The sequence below is a fragment of the Cervus canadensis genome, chromosome 5 (assembly GCF_019320065.1).
Source record: "Cervus canadensis isolate Bull #8, Minnesota chromosome 5, ASM1932006v1, whole genome shotgun sequence".
Lineage (NCBI taxonomy): Eukaryota > Metazoa > Chordata > Mammalia > Artiodactyla > Cervidae > Cervus > Cervus canadensis.
The window spans coordinates 77,610,271-77,624,947 of record NC_057390.1 but is presented as its reverse complement, the minus strand read 5'-3'; positions in this window follow the sequence as shown (position 1 = coordinate 77,624,947).

Here is a 14,677-nt window from a genome sequence, read left to right as displayed (position 1 = left end):
AACCATCTCATCCTAGGCCTCCACCTTCTCCTTTTGCCTTGAATTTTTCCCAGCTTCGGGGTCTTTTCCAGTGAGTCGGCTCTTCACATCAGATGGCCAAAGTATTGGAGCTTCAGTTTCAGCATTAGTCTTTCCAGTGAATATTCAGGGTTGGTTTCCTTTAGGATTGACTGGTTCGATATCCTTGTGGTCCAGTGAACTCTCAGGAGTCTTATCCAGCACCAGGATTTGAAAGCATCAATTCTTTGGTGTTCAGTCTTCTTTATGGTCCAACTCTCACATCCATACATGACTACTGGAAAAACCATAGCTTTGACTAGACAGACCTTTGTCAGCAAAGTGATGTCTCTGCTTTTTAATACTCTGTCTAGGGTTGTCATAGCTTTCCTTCCAAGACACATCTTTTAATTTCATGGCTGCAGTCACCATCTGCAGTGATTTTGGAACCCAAAATCTGCTTAAAAATTCCCATTTAATATATACTGTTGATTCATTAATATTGAACTCACAGTCAACAGCACTGTAACTCATTCTTGAGCAAAGTTTGTCTAACACATGCATTTTCTTCTTAAGGCACAGCACCACCTTCTTGCACTTAGGAACACCAGATAGCACTTCATCGCAATGCTTGAGGACCGTTTTAGACAGTGGAATCATCAACAAAAAAATACAAAAATGTGAAAACATGGTACTGTTAATACATAGACAACAAAACATGGCACTTGTCTACAGTGTACCATGAATCAAAGTAGAGCTTTCTCTCAGTTGGCCTTAGCTAGGAGCATGCTTATTGCTGGCTCAAGTTTTTGTTGCTTGATGCGTGTTGACAAATACCACAAAAGCACTGAGAGTAATAGTGATTTTGATGTTAACAAGTAGGCAAATTTGCAAATACAGAATCCACAAATAATGAACGTACACTGTATGCACTGCCGGATGAGACTATGAACTCTGCCTCCGGAACTCTGTCTTATTGGTCTTTGTATCTTTTCAGAATCTCAAAGAACTCCTGATACATGAGAAAAGTGATGCTCAATAAATGACAATTGAATGAGTGAAGTTTCAATCCAGTCTTGTATTTCTTTGGAGGTTTTTCCCAACCGTTTATAAACTTCTGTTAATAAAGGAGCAAAATGTCTCAGATCTTCTCCCATATGAATGAGGATCTCATTAGATGTCTGTCAGTTACTGAGAAGAGTCCCGCTTTTGAGTGTAAATAACATTCCAAATGAAGTAGATCCCTCTTGTGTGGCAAGTGTGGGTGATACAGATATTGACTTCCAAGATGGGTAAAAGGTTATAAACAGCACCATCCATCAGTCCCCCCAGAAAAGAAGAGGGGACAATAAATTCTCAGGTTTTGGAGAAATAGTGTCAGACGATGGTCAAGAATGGAGAAAAATTACCTAGTTCAGAAATAGAAAAGCAGCACCAGCGATGAAGCACACAGTGGTAATAGGAAAGGAAAGTGACATCTGGAGGCGGGGAGACCTGGAGGCCTTGTAGGAGTTTTGCAGAGGTCAGGTTTAAATCTGGGCTCTTCTGCACTTATGGCACCATGAATTTGGGCAGAACTTCCCTCTCCCTTGTTTCTCACATATATTAAATGGGGACAATAGGACTTACCATAAAGGATCGTTTATGCAACTGACATTTACTGGGTGTCTACTGTGTATCAGACTGGTTCCAAATAGGAAAAGGAGTACATCAAGGCTGTATATTGTCACCCTGCTTATTTAACTTCTATGCAGAGTACATCATGAGAAACGCTGGGCTGGATAAAGCACAAGCTGGAATCAAGATTGCCAGGAGAAATATCGATAACCTCAGATATGCAGATAACACCACCCTTATGGCGGAAAGTGAAGAAGAACTAAAGCGCCTCTTGATGAAAGCAAAAGAAGGCAAGGGTGGGATGTTCTGAGAGAATAGCATTGAAACAAGTATACTATCAAGGGTGAAACAGACCACCAGCCCAGGTTGGATGCATGAGACAAGTGCTCAGGGCTGGTGCACTGGGAAGACCCAGAGGGATGGGATGGGGAGGGAGGCGGGAGGGGGGATCGGGATGGGGAACACATGTAAATCCATGGCTGATTCATGTCAATGTATGGCAAAAACCACTCAATATTGTAAAGTAATTAGCCTCCAGCTAATAAAAATAAATGGGAAAAAAAAACCCACAAGAAAAAAAAAAGAAAGCAAAAGAGGAGAGTGAAAAAGCTGGCTTAAAACTCAACATTCAGAAAACTAAGATCATGGCATCCGGTCCCATCACTTCATGGCAAATAGATGAGGAAACAGTGGCTGACTTTATTTTTGGGGGGCTCCAAAATCACTGCAGAAGGTGACTGCAGCCATGAAATTAAAAGACACGTACTCCTTGGAAGTAAAGTTATGACCAACCTAGACAACATATTAAAAAGCAGAGATATTACTTTGGCAACAAAGTTCCATCTAGTCAAAGCTATTGTTTTTCCAGTTGTCATGTATGGATGTGAGAGTTGGACTGTAAAGAAAGCTGATCACCAAAGAATTGATGCTTTTGAACTGTGGTGTTGGACTCTTCAGAGTCCCTTGGACTGCAAGGAGATCCAATCAGTCCATCCTAAAGGAGATCAGGCCTGGGTATTCATTGGAAGGACTGATGTTGAAGCTGAAACTCCAATGCTTTGGCCACCTGATGTGGAGAGCTGACTCATTTGAAATTACCCTGATGCTGGGAAAGATTGAGGCAGGAAGAGAAGGGGACAACAGAGGATGAGATGGTTGGATGGCATCACTGATTCAATGGACATGAGTTTGGGTAGACTCTGGGAGTTGGTGATGGACAGGGAGGCCTGGTGTGCGGCAGTCCATGGGTTCGCAAAGAGTTGGACACGGCTGAGTGACTGAACTGAACTGAACCGTGTATCAGTTGGAAGCGTGAATGAGATACTGAATGTGAAGCTACAGTGCATAGTTAGGCAAATTTTAAAATCGATTTTAGTTATTTGCATTATAAACTTATTTTTGCTTTTGATTCTCTGTTACTTCTTTCTCTGATTTGCAAGAATATATGACTTGAACCATTCTCTTTGAACCGTTCTCATCTAACCATTCTCTCCTAAACCCTTTGATACTCTTTCATAGGTCAGTTGATCTAGATCTTTGATGGACCAGCCAAGTCCAGGTTTTGCTGATTCCATCATCTTTTGGCACCTTTGACCAAATGAGTCAGGCCCTCTAGGGGACTCAGCCTCACCACCCACAAAGCTCACACGGACTCCACAGTCACTGTCAACAAAGTAATGACACATGTAAGAGGGCCTTTGAGCAAAGGCTGAGAGCATTTTATAGGCATAGCCCAGTCATCTACGCAGCTTCACAAACAGTTAAGTAGGGATCACTTCTGACTATACCCACTTTATAGCCAGGGAAATTAAGGCTTGATGTAACTTGTTCAAGTCATCAACTGAGTCTTCACCACAGTCACAAAAATAAAACAGGTGTCATGGATCACAGTTTAAGACCAAGCCTTGAAATCCTTGGACTACCGGATCTTCCTTTTCTGGACAAATATTTTCTTTGTTTTATCAGTGAGCAAACAGACAGGTTGATTCAGACATAGACCAGGACTTGATCTTGTTATCAGAGATTGTGTCCAATGTAGGGAGCTGAGAACCCACTGGCCCCTAGGATGAGGTGAAACTTCCCACCAAACAGAATGGTTGACTCTGAAGTTTCTTTACAAGACCTGAGAGCAGTATATGAATGTTTAATGTTTAAATGCACATAGCTACTATATACAATAATTACAAAAAGTGGCCTTTTTAAATGGTTTTCCTCCTATTGTGTTTGCCTTTTGACTCTTTAATCACTTGAGAAATGCCTTAGAATAGTGATGCTAGCAGGAATTTTGATATACTTAGGTCTTATATTTGTCTTCTTTTTTTAATCCTCCCTTGAACTACTGCCCAGATCAACCCCTTATCAGCTCTTGCCTGAGTTATTTTGACAGCATTATGATTGGTCTCTCTGTCTTCATATTCAGATCATCAAATACACTGTCCAGTGATTTTTCTAAGAGATACAAATGATCATGGCAGCCCCTTTATTCACACCCCCTAGTGGTTCCCCATCACCCCAGGACAGTCAGACATTCTTTGGAGAACTCATATGGTCACACCATATGACTCATGTGGTCATTTGTAATCCGACTTTGGTTGTTCCGTCTGCTGCATTTCTTTCTTCTCTTAAAGTGTTATATCATTCCCCTCTTCCTTTGTCCCTGCTATTTCTTCTTCCTGGAATGCCCCATTCTCCCTTGTCAAATGGATGAAGTCCAAGATATCCTTTCAGGTGGGAGAAATATCAATATCACTTTGTACTGAAGTATTTTCAGAACTCTGATCCTCAACATTCCCAGATCCTGTAACTCACTTTATCTCAGAGTATTTTAATTCTCCCATCACTTCCTGAGCCCCTGGAATTTATGAATTATACATATTTATGAGATATCTCATTTAATATATGTATTACATATTAAATGAGATAGCTCATAAAGGACAAATATAATAAAATATCTGTGTTCTCAGTGATTGAAATTTAATGTACACTTAGTAGTAAGTATCTCTTGAGTTAATCTCAAATGGAATCCCTCAAGATTTAGAGATTAGAAAAACTGCTCTTTCAAGTTATTTCTGAAAAAGTAAAGTATAAAAATATAGTCAAGCTCAGAAGAGGTTTAGCCATAAGGGAACTTCTTAATAGAAAAGTCAGTTTCAGGGTGCTTTTTTGTGCATAAAACAAAACTCCTGCAATCTGCCTTTTTAGCTGAATGATCTTAAAATAAAATCCACATTACTGATTATTAATCAAATCCAACAAATACTTCTCAGCTTCTGATGTTCAAATGCTTCATTTCCCTATATCCTTGCACCTCTATATTTTCTTTGTTTTAATTATACTAAGCATCTTTTTGTTCTTCGCCAGACATTTGCCTGGGAGGCTGGGGCAAGCTATAAATAACAGTCATCATCATTATAAGCCTTATTATTTACACAGCCCATTTTTAGAGCTAAGGACTAACTCACAAACATGCCCACTATGACCCTGATAGAGATGCAGTGATTTCTTGGGGGGGAGTCTTGGACTCTTGAATATTTCACTCGTCTCATTAGTGTCACTCATGTGGTATGACTGCTCAGATGGCAGCTGCTTCATCCAATAAACTCCATCAAACTGCTTCCCATCTGTTAATGGGAGAAGAAATGGAAGTGTTCTTAAAATATGGTCATTTTTATGTTGCTATACATAAAGGCAATTGGTTTTCTGATTTCCACATTTCATCTATACCCAGGTATTCCTGAATCTATTTAATATTTTTTAGAATAAAAGGAACATTACCCTTTGTAACATATATTTAGACATTTTAGGATCTTCAAAGAATCTCAGAGCAGAAGAGCCTTAGAGAAATGGAGATCCAGGGAGGAAAGGTGATTTCCCAAGGTCATATGGGAAATGAATTAAAGAGGTATAATTTAAAATATAGTGTGCTGGTTCCAGGCTGGTTTCTCTCCCTGAAACTGAACAAATCTTCACCCAAATGCTGATTTAAACACTGAAGTTTTCACTCTGTCACATATCTAGGATGCTAGCCTCCTGTATATAGATGATCCAGTTTCTCATAAATCCCAAAACTATTTTACTGGCCTGCATTGGATCTTGTCCCCAGGAGGACTGAATCAGTCTGGGGAATGTGAAAGTGTTAATCGCTCAGTCCTGTCCAACTCCTTACAACCCCATTGACGGTAGTCCACAATGCTCCTCTGTGCATGGGATTTTCCAGGCAAGAATACTGTAGTGTGTTGCCATTCCCTTTTCCAGAGGATCTTCTTGACCCAGAGATCAAACCTGGGTCTCCTGCTTTGCAGGTGGATTCTTCATCATCTGAGCCACCAGGGAAGCCTTTTAAGAGTGTATAAATGACTGTGTGTGTGTGCTTAGTCGCTTCAGTCATGTCTGACTCCATGAGACCCCATGAACTGCAGCCCACCAGGCTCCTTTTTCCATGGGGATTCTCCAGGCAAGGATGCTGGAGTGGGTTGTCATGCCCTCCTCCAGGGGATCTTTCTGACCCAGGGATTGAACCCAGATCTTCCACACTGCAGGCGGATTCTTCACCATCTGAGCTACCAGGGAAGCCCAATAATGCTGAGGTGAGTAGCCTATCCCTTCTCCAGGGGATCTTCCTGACCCAGGAATTAAACCAGGGTCTCCTGCCTTGCAGGCAGATTCCTTACCAGCTAAACTACCACAGAAGCCCTGTCTAGGGAGAGACCCAAGTCAATTCTGGAGACAAGACTCTGAAACTGCCATTGTAACCAGACAGTGTGATCTAGTGGGAAGAGCTTGTTGTCCTAAATTCTAGTTTCTAAAAACAGTTCTGCTTTATTTATTGTATGATTTATGGCAGGTGAGTAGACTTCTCTTGCTTCAATGTTTTATTTTGTTCATCATGAAAAATAAACCCCTGGTCTGCCTACCGGAGAGGAATTTTGAGAGAATCCAATGAAATGACAGATATGAAAAGATTGTGAGAAAAGTTAAATGAAACATCATTATCTCATGTAGCAACAGAAAGCAGGGTAGAATAGTTTGCTTTTGTTTATTGCCAAAGTGGCATGCATGGTAATTTGGTGCTGATTTCCTGCAGGTGGTCAAGTTTTCTTTGGCCTTTACTTTTTCTCCTACCAAGGATCACTGAGGTTTGGTACAAATTTTACATTTTCACACATTTAAGGATTTATTTAGCACTACATACTAGACATTTTGATAGGTGCCAATGATACAAGGATACTCTCGTGAACTCACTGCCCATAGGGGAAGCAGACATGAAAAAGCCCTAAGAAGTTGCCTCTTAGTATGAGAAGGATGTTTAGGAGCTTAGGGTCTAACATTTAACCTAGTCTGTGAGAAGGGCTTTCAGGAAAAATTGTATTTTTCCCTGAGTAGCACTGATCAGGGGAAGAAAAGGGAAAGTTAGTAATAGCAAACGTACTGCAGGACTTTGCTATCCAGCGCTCGGGGTTCAATCCCTGGTCGGGAGGCTAAGATCCCATATGACTCGTGATCAAAAAACCAAAACATAAAACAGAAACACTACTGTGATGAATTCAACTGAGGGCAGGAGGAGAAAGGGCTGGCAGAGGATGAGATGACTGGATGGCATCATCAGCATTATGAATACTTTGGTTTGACAGTAGACTGGGAAACAAGACTAGATTTCTATGGTAGTCATTACAGAGAGATTTTCTTATATTCTAAGGAGCTTATACCAGTTGTTGAAAGTGAACAGGAAATTTTCATTTAAGTTTGCTTTTAGCATGCATCCATTTCTTCTTTCCTATCTTTTATCCTGATCCAAAGCATCGATACTCTATCAGGGGTCCCAAACCTCTGGGGTCTAATGTCTAATGATCTGAAGTGGAGCTGATGAAGTAATAATAGAAATAAAGTGCACAATAAATGTAATGTGCTTGAATCATCCTGAAACCACCCTCTCCCTGTCAGTGGAAAAATTGTCTTCCATGAAACCTGTCTCTGCTGCCAAAAGTGCTGGGTGCTGTTACATCAGAGTCATGATGGAGACATGCTTACTCCATTCTAGAGAATATATACAGAAAGAATAATGTCACAAATAGCCATGTTCCCTCACCCGGAATATTAGCATTTTGTAATTAGCACTTCAATTTTTTAAACAGTAGGATATTAATGATCAACTGAAAATTCTTATAATCCCATGGGTGAAAGAAACTTTTAAAGCTAAATCACTTCTGGTTCTCTCTTTCTGGCCATCGGGAGGATAACATTTCTCTGCTCCCCCTGTAGCACCATGTTGCCAGTTCTGGCCAGTGGTTTGTGGGCAGACATGTCACTTCTTGGTTGGAACATTTAACACAGCGTGAGACCTTTCAACAACTTGTATCCTCCTGTTGCAAAATACAATGTTCATTATCCTTAGTCCTAGAATAAAAATGACATTGAGAAGCTACCCTGCCACCACCATCAATGCATGGCAGACATACAGTGTGAGTTGTAAATACATCCTTGTTGTTTATGCTACTGAGATTTTAAAGTTTTGTTTTTATTATTATTATTTTTTAATCACAGCATAGTCAGTTTTTAGAAACAGTTCTTATGTACCTAAAGTGAGTGCAAAGAAACCATGTTTGGGGTGTCATGAGCTTCTCATTGACTTATATTTCTAGAATTTATTATTCTTCTTTTCTCATATTGATTTTTTATTTACAGTGTGATTTCTATTGACCTCTCTATTTCTGCAAACAGTCTTAAAAGTTGCCCCTTTATCTATAGGATTATTGTTCTTCTTGCCTCTTCTTCCGGGTCATTCATCTTCTCACATGGTTGACGATTTTGGCTATGATCTTGCTGTCCGTGAGGATATTTTACATAGGCAAATCTTGTGGCTTGCTTTTGGTGACAGTTTCTCATTTGCATTTTGCTGGGACTTTATGGATTTGAGTGAACTGGCCTAATGTTTACACTGATTTATTCCTTTTGGGTCCTGAACTACTTAGTTGGCTTAAATTTGGACCCAGTCCTGTATCCTGATTACTTGCAGGTGTGTCTGTTTCCATCCATTGGCCTAGGTGGGTAGGGAGCTTTATTACCTCTTTCTTGGCTTAGGCGGGCAGTGATTTTCTTACAAACGGCAATGCTAAGGGCTGCAGAATCAATTCAGGCCCCTGAGTTCCAGCTGCCCACCCACATGGGGTTCCTGGATGAATTTCCCTCTCTGTGTGGGCATTAATCCCTAGTCCCAGCTGTTAAGGCATGCAAGGAGTTCCAAGTTCCCTATAACACTTTTCAGTTTTAACTGCCACTTACCCATTTGGGAATTCCTCTCTTAATTTCTTTTTCAGTTTGGAAATTTTTCTCTTTTGGTCTCAGGCTATGAATTTACAATTACTAGGTAATTTATTTTTCCATCTTAACAGCAACATTTCTATCGTATTTTAAGTAAGGGAGTGTCTCCCTCTTCAGCTCAGCCTGCCTTCCTTGTCAGAGGATGGGCGACATATATCCTCTGAAAGGAATACACCACATCTCTGAGCAGATCCTTGAGGAAGGCTCTCCTGGGGGCAGCTGGACCACCTCTAGATGCACTGGAAACTCTGGTCTGAAGTTGGCTTATTCTTGACTCTCAAATCATGCCACCTATTCAGCTAAGAGTCAGTCCTGGTGGCTCGGTGGTAAAGAACCCGCTTGCCCATGCAGGAGACACAGGTTCGAACCCTGGGTCAGGAATACCACTGGAGAAGGAAATGGCAAACCACTCCAGTATTCTTGCTTGGTGAAGCCCAGGGATAGAGGAGCCCAATGGGTTATGGTCCATGGGGTCACAAAGAGTTGGACACAGCTTAACAATTAACAACAACTTCCTTATTGATGCTACAGCCAAGACTTCCACGCAGTTTTCTTTTGGCTTCTGAATTCACTGAAGACCATGTGTGACCCTCCAGGATGCATTCAACAAATGCCTGCTCTGTGTGGTACCCTATTTGACTCCAAGGCCATACCTCCTCCTGATGTGTGTGTTTAGGCCCCTGTGAAGCCCTGGCTGTCCCCACTGGGGGATGTGATGTCTCCCCTTTGAGCTGCAGCCAGCTGTCCCAGATGTTCATGCCTTTAGAACACATGTCCCATTTGTTTCTCAATCTGGATTAGTCCCTGGGCTTAAGGACGTTAGTTACAATATGTGATGGAAGCTAAAGATATCTGAAGAAAAAGAAGACTTTTTCTGTCCCCAAATTCATAAACTTTAAAAAGAAAAAGTTATCACTCTAGTGTGATGTCTGATGTCTTCAACTAAAAAAATGTACCTTTTAGTTCACATTTAAAAAAACTTGTCTAAAGAAAATTATCCATTCCCTGAGGCTGCAGAGGAATGAAAACACCACCAAGTGAGTTTATTAGTCTCTAATGCGATTTTTCTACTCCTTTTATTTCTCAATAAGGAAAGATTCTCCAAATGACGTATTTCAGAGGCTGAGGAGAAGGAATTATGATTAGTTTCATTATGGCTATGATCAACTGTAAGAGAAAAATTCTGTGAGTTCGCAATTTTCAAAGAAGTGGAGAAATTACTTTGTTAATGTTTATTCAGTTCATTTCTATTTGGGGAACTGAAAATTTGAGTGTGGTTTCAGGAAACTCAGTGCAAAAACTTAAATTGCAATATTAGGGGTGCTGCTCCAACTATAGACCTCCTTTGAAGTTGCTTATAGTACATGTGGAAATGTGACTAAGAACTGTAGCCTTGTTCTCAATTTGCCCACTTATCCTAAATGCAGACTTTTGGTAAAAATCACTATTGTCGTCAAAAAGATAATTAAGTGGCCATCTATGCAGAGTTTTTCACAAAGTCTGGAAATAAGGGCTTAATTGGCAATGAACAAGACAAGGGTGCCCACTCTCACCACTACTGTTCAACATAGTGTTGGAAGTTTTGGCCACAGCAATCAGAGCAGAAAAAGAAGTAAAAGGAATCCAGATAGGAAAAGAAGAAGTGAAACTCTCACTGTTTGCAGATGACATGATCCTCTACATAGAAAACCCTAAAGACTCTACCAGAAAATTACTAGAGCTAATCAATGAATATAGTAAAGTTGCAGGATATAAAATTAACACACAGAAATCCCTTGCATTCCTATATACTAACAATGAAAAAACAGAAAGAGAAATTAAGGAAACAATACCATTCACCATTGCAACAAAAAGAATAAAATACTTAGGAGTATATCTACCTAAAGAAACAAAAGACCTATACATAGAAAACTATAAAACACTGATGAAAGAAATCAAAGAGGACACAAACAGATGGAGAAACATACCGTGTTCATGGATTGGAAGAATCAATATTGTCAAAATGGCTATTCTACCCAAAGCAATCTATAGATTCAATGCAATCCCTATCAAGCTACCAATGGTATTTTTCACAGAACTAGAACAAATAATTTCACAATTTGTATGGAAATACAAAAAACCTCGAATAGCCAAAGTAATCTTGAGAAAGAAGAATGGAACTGGAGGAATCAACCTGCCTGACTTCAGACTCTACTACAAAGCCACAGTCATCAAGACAGTATGGTACTGGCACAAAGACAGAAATATAGATCAATGGAACAGAATAGAAAGCCCAGAGATAAATCCACGAACCTATGGACACCTTATCTTTGACAAAGGAGGCAAGGATATACAATGGAAAAAAGACAACCTCTTTAACAAGTGGTGCTGGGAAAACTGGTCAACCACTTGTAAAAGAATGAAACTAGAACACTTTCTAACACCATACACAAAAATAAACTCAAAATGGATTAAAGATCTAAATGTAAGACCGAAACTATAAAACTCCTAGAGGAGAACATAGGCAAAACACTCTCCGACATAAATCACAGCAAGATCCTCTATGACCCACCTCCCAGAATATTGGAAATAAAAGCAAAACTAAACAAATGGGATCTAATGAAACTTAAAAGCTTTTGCACTACAAAGGAAACTATAAGTAAGGTAAAAAGACAGCCATCAGATTGGGAGAAAATAATAGCAAATGAAGAAACAGACACAGGATTAATCTCAAAAATATACAAGCAACTCCTGCAGCTCAATTCCAGATATATGAACTTGTTATTATTAAAAGGAGATGATCATGTTACTCAAAGATTGTACAGAAACCTTAACAGGTAAATCGTTTACGTGAAGACCTGATGTGTTGAAAGTCTGTATAGATCAGGGGATGTCTTAAAAAAATTCTGGAATGAGAGTCAGGAGAACTGGGTTTTAGTCTGCTTTGACGTCATTCAGCTAAGAGAACTGGGAATTACCCAGCCCCCCTGGGCTTCACCTCTTTCACATGAAGTTGGACAAAATTCAGAAGTTAGATAACAATCACCAATGAAAAAGTCATACCTGGCTTCTTTACACATAGGCAATACCCACCATGAATTCCTGCCTCTAAGAATATCTGTGTATTCAAGAAAAACAAAAACCAGAAATGACATGGTCAAGACAATGACAACACTAGAAGGATTTCTGTCTGGAGTTACTGAACAGCTACAGAATTGAGTAGGAATTGGAGAAGTTATCAGGCAGGGCTTCCAGAGGGAGGTCCTGGGAACTGTATCTGAAAAGAAGGACAGCCTATGAACCAGTAAAAAGAAGAATCCAGTTTGGGTGAAGGCCTGAGTAAGAGCCTGGTGGGACTGTTGTCAGCTTAGGGATCAACCACAGGGTGCTGAGCCTGGGGAAGAGAAGGCGCCAGGAACCCATGACAATAATTTCCATAAAGAACAGTTGTTCAAGGTCTATCAGGGAGGGAAGGAAGCTGGGCTTGCTGTGGCCTAGAGGACAGCAACATGGCTAGGTGACATTAGAGGTAGTCAGATCTTGGCAGATCTGAGGCTTCCACTTGGGGCTTGGAAAGCAGCCCTGAAGTTGCACTGATTGGCTGAGTGACTGGGCTGCTTCTTGTAGCTTTCTGGCCCCATGTCACACATATACCGCAATAGATGTGTATTCCAAGAACTTTTCAACGTCCTTTTTACTTCTCTTTTGATTCTGAGGAAGAGCTTTCTGCTAGAGCAGCACAAATCCGAGAGGAATAGCTAGTGTGGCAGGAATTTCACCTTCACTGGAGACATTCAGGCAGGGCTGCTTGGCCACCTGGCAAGCCTGCTGGGGTCAGGTTGCAGCGGTGGGTAGGTTCTACACTGGGTCAGCTCCTTCTGTCGTTGAGATTCTCTGGGTTCTCAAAAGCATCAGAGAGTGGGGAGAGCTGGTAGGGAGAGGACTTGGGTCCTCCTGAACTTGAACGCAGATCTGGAAATCTACTATTGGCAGCAACATGAGGATCCAGGGGGCCAAAGTTATCTGAGAGAAGGCTGCAGTGGCCTGGGCTAGCAGGGATGATGAGATGGAGGAAGGCGGAGGCTGATGAGGCTCTGATGGAAGGCCAGAGCCAGTTGGCTGAGCACTCACTGTGGAGGGGAAGGGAGAAGACCGAGCCATTCCCGGAATGGGAGGAGAGACTCCACGTGGGCAAACATGACCCAGGCAAGATGAACGAATGTTTCTGTCCCTGCCTAGTTCATTGGGTGCTGGGATGGAACCTCTGGTTTATGATCCAATTTCATGCATCTTTGCAGAGGGCTGAGAAAGCCTTTCAGGGCATCACGGGGAGGGCACAGACACCGCCCACCCGGTTGTGGCACATACAGCTCAACCCTCTAAGGAGAGACAGCCCATGTACTCAGAGCTGGCACAGAGGTAGTCAAGGAACAGGACCAAACCGAAGATGGAAGCAGGATATGTTGAGGCATCCGATACAACTTTTCTGTAGACCCGGAGGCCTTAAAATCTGTGCCTTGATCCCAATGCCAACCCTCAGATTTTCTCTGGAGGCTCAAGGATAGGTAGTCATCTGGGAGACATGAAACTGGGGGATTGGATGAAAATTACTATTTACTGCTATTACTTGATAAGGAAAACAACTTAAATGTCGACAGTTTTCAAAATAGCGGTGTTAAAGCAGCCACACTGATATCCAGGAGTCTCAAGAACTACCTTGTCATCCTCATGACAAAATAGCACAGACACAGGAGAGGAATGAATGGGGGAATGGGGTTCTGTAGGGGCACAGAGGAGAGAGACAGAGGGGTTGGTTTGAGCAAGGCACTGGCCCAGATAGGCTCACCTTAATGGGTGCTGGAGAAGACTCTTGAGAGTCCCTTGGACTGCAAGATCTAACCAGTCAATCCTAAAGGAAATCAACCCTGAATGTTCACTGGAAGAATAGCTTCAGCATCAGCTGAAGCTAAAGCTCCAATACTTTGGCCACCTGATGTGAAAAGCAGACTTACTGGAAGAGACCCTGATGTTGGGAATGATTGAGGGCAAGAGGAGAAGGGGGCGACAGAGGGTGAAATGGTTGGATGGCATCACTGACTTAGTGGACATGAGCCTGAGCAAACTCTAGGAGATGGTGAAGGACAGGGAACCTGGCATGCTACAGTCCATGGGGTCACAGTCAGACACAGCTTAATGACTGAGCAACAACAACAATAAATAATAATTCAGAAGAGAGTTCAGGAAAACTCATCTCTGGGTAGGAATTTTCTGTTCACACAGTGGTACCAATGTCATTACCAGTCTATTCTGATCTGTGCCTGTCAATGCACTCCAGCCCCACCACACACAATCCCACTGGCAAGGATGACTTCCAGCCAACTCTCCCAGCACACACAGTGCCGGACACACAGCAGCCAACACTCAATGCAGATTTAGAAGTTTCTCAAATTGTTTTCAGAAAGAAATTTGCTTCATAACCAGATTTTTTCTTCTCTCTGTTGCCGAGTGCCCCAATTCATATGAGCCTGGAGCCTGACACCTGTGGACAGAGAAAGTTGACCAGCAAACAAGGCCAGAGGCCATTGGTGGAATGTTCTGGAATTCCTGAAAACGGCCCACAGGGGGCTATTTCCTCAGCCCCAGGTAATGACGCTTCTACACAAAGGCCATTGTGTGCCACTTGTATTGAGACCCTTCTTGCTTTTTCTGCCTGCTGGTTCTTATCTGATCGCCTGTCTCTGCCAGGCGGATGTCCCAGTTTCTACTC